This window comes from Petromyzon marinus, chromosome 38 (assembly GCF_048934315.1).
Source record: "Petromyzon marinus isolate PM22_M1 ecotype Great Lakes invasive population chromosome 38, UKy_Petmar_22M1.pri1.0, whole genome shotgun sequence".
Classification (NCBI taxonomy): domain Eukaryota; kingdom Metazoa; phylum Chordata; class Hyperoartia; order Petromyzontiformes; family Petromyzontidae; genus Petromyzon; species Petromyzon marinus.
The window spans coordinates 1,936,250-1,939,075 of NC_133704.1; positions in this window are offsets into that span (position 1 = coordinate 1,936,250).

Here is a 2,826-nt window from a genome sequence, read left to right on the forward strand (position 1 = left end):
TTCTGATGTCTGTTTTTATCTTCAACTTGATTCTGAGTGCCCGATCTTGTATGAAATTTGATTCTGTGAGTGCATACGAAACCATTGGCGGGGTAAGGGGGGGTTTAACTTCTTTGCTGTCCAGAACTTATAAATACCGTTATTTGTATTAATTTGTCTTAAACACGAGCCTTTTGTCAATTCTACTGCTGGATCAAGGCCTCAGCTAGCCTTCGCCCCCTCTAATTCAGCATCATCAGCCAGCGTTTCTCCACTGCTGGATGAATGCCTCCCTCCCCGAGCCTCTCCCCTCTAAAGCACCATCAACATCGTCAGGGTCTGTTCACTGCTGGATGAAGTCTCTACGCTCTTAACCTGCCGCGCCTCCAATTCAGCATCATCAGCCAAGGTCTTTCCACTTTTGCATGAAGGCCTCTGCAAGCCCTCACTAATACATCAGCAGCCATGAGCTATCCACTGCTGGCTGATTAGCCATTCTTCACCACGCTGGTCAATGCATTGCTCTCCGCTCATGGCCACCACTTACACCAGTGGCCTATTGACAATTTAGTTTCAGTTTATTTTGGTATAGCCCTGTGAGCCATTCGGCTCTTGAATCGGGTGCAACCACAACAAACAAAAAAACAAAAACACGAACAAGAAAAACATCTTAAAGTGACTATGTGACCGTGCAAACAGAAAATCCATGGAAAAAAACAGCAAAAATAATCCTTGAAAAAGCACCGTACACCAACGCTGTGTGCAAAAAATCCCAGTGGGATGCAAGTCAAACAACAACAACAACCACAACAAAAACTTAGATTAAGGCCATCAGTCTAACTCCGTACTACAGCAAAACAAACATGTCAAAAAAAACGTTTTCCAAATCACCAAAAAATAAAGCCATAATTGCAACGTAACAGTGATCACAGGGACTGTGACCGAATTTTTACAATAAACTACATAAATAACATGTAACACCAAATCCTAGAGCCATAGCTGGCTGCATGAGTTACTCCACAACAACAGAAGCATCGGTCGGAGTATGCTGCCCTTCACGAGATCAGCAAGCTCGCAGAACCACGCGGAGGCTGGCACTTAGCAGCTGGCACCAAGAAGCTCTGCCCCGAATCACCGTCGGGGACCCCCCCCCCCCCCCCCGGACTCTCGAGCGAGGCGAGGAGCCCGGTGCGTGAACCCTGCGCGGACACGGAGGCCGGCACGCGGCGCTGGAGGTGGGCGGCTGAGTGGGGCTGCGGAGAGCTGCAGGAGGTTCCGGGCACTGCCCCTCGGGCAAGGCAATTCGATGAAATAGTACACCCTACAAAATCACCGATGACAGATTTTTTTTTCCCTATATATGGAAGAAATTGGGCGTGGTTTGGCCGAAGGGGCGTGTCTTTGCCCATATATGGTCATTTTGGATCGAGCATAATTGTGATCAATTCTGCTCAGTCGATCGGTGATTCGGTCGCCACCGGCTTGGCACTCCGTTTCCGCTTGGCAAGGGGGGGCCGAGTTCGTTCGAGTCCACGTGGTATTCACACCTCCGATCTTGTATTAAAACTTGATTCCATGATGTAGGACGACACTCAGTGCCTGCCGTGTGTTTTTGGGTTCCGTTCACGTGGAGGTGTCCAATTGCATGTGAAGGTCGTTCATGCGATGTATTTGACTAACCAGATCAGTGATTTCCATTGACTGCATTGAGTGTCTCTGATCGAGTCCGAGGAACCAGAGCCGTGTGGAGATATCCGAATCCACGTCTAGGTTAACGACGTGATGGAGTCCGTGCAATCACAGGCAAAAGGGGATATCACATTTCATTACATCGTTGACTGCTTAGTGGATTATGTTTACTGCATTGTGAATGTGTTCAGTCTGTGTATTTTTAAACTGCATTCTAAGATTGAGTCCACACACTATCTCGGCCTCACTGTGCGCTACGTTACACCACTATCCGAGTAGTTAACCTCACATTCAATAAACTTTCAGAGCCAGGGTGAACATCCGACTCCAACGTATTTAATGAATAAAACTAGAATACAGCATCCATTAATACTTGCAATATCAATACAATGAATGGGCACTGTAGAAGCATAACATTGTGTTAAATAACATGAATCTCAACAATACGTCCTCGATGGACCAGGCACCTACATTAGCACTGAATACTCTTTGGTTCTATTCGGTAAAGTCACGTAGGTAAAAAATAAAATAAAACAACAAAAATCACGACGTTTCGGCCACAACACAAGCGGCCTTCATCAGGTGAAGAGACCAGACTGTCTCGAGGACAGCGCTGGAGTGAAACACAGCCAAGCTCAGACCGCGACCTTCAAGCTGTGTGAGAGTAATTAAGGTGCCTTGACAAAGGGATTAGCATGAAAATTTGCATTTAATAGGCGGACTTAGCATGATGAAAGGTGGGGAGGGGGTGAACATGTGCAGGCTGGCGAGGGGGCAAGGTAAAGTCCACACGCTGGTGGTGTGAAAAGGGAATTTTAAGAAGCTGCGAAAGTTTGGGGTACCACTACTTGAAAAATATACTGTACCATTGAAAATTAGTTTAATGTTTGGTTCGATTTAGAACATCTTTCCAATAGTTGCTTAATTTTAAACCATCTTCTCGGTTGAAATTGTGTCTGTGTTTGTAGATCTGAATTGCCTCGTGAACAAATCTCTGATAAAAACCCGTGGGTTTGCAAAGAACCTTGGTATCGGAGAAAATTATATCGTGATCACCAACAGCGTTGTAACAGTGATCAGCTACGGCAGAAGAATTCGTTCTGCCGTGTTGCAAATCTGATTTGTGCTTGCGAATTCGGTCAGAGACATGTCGCTTCG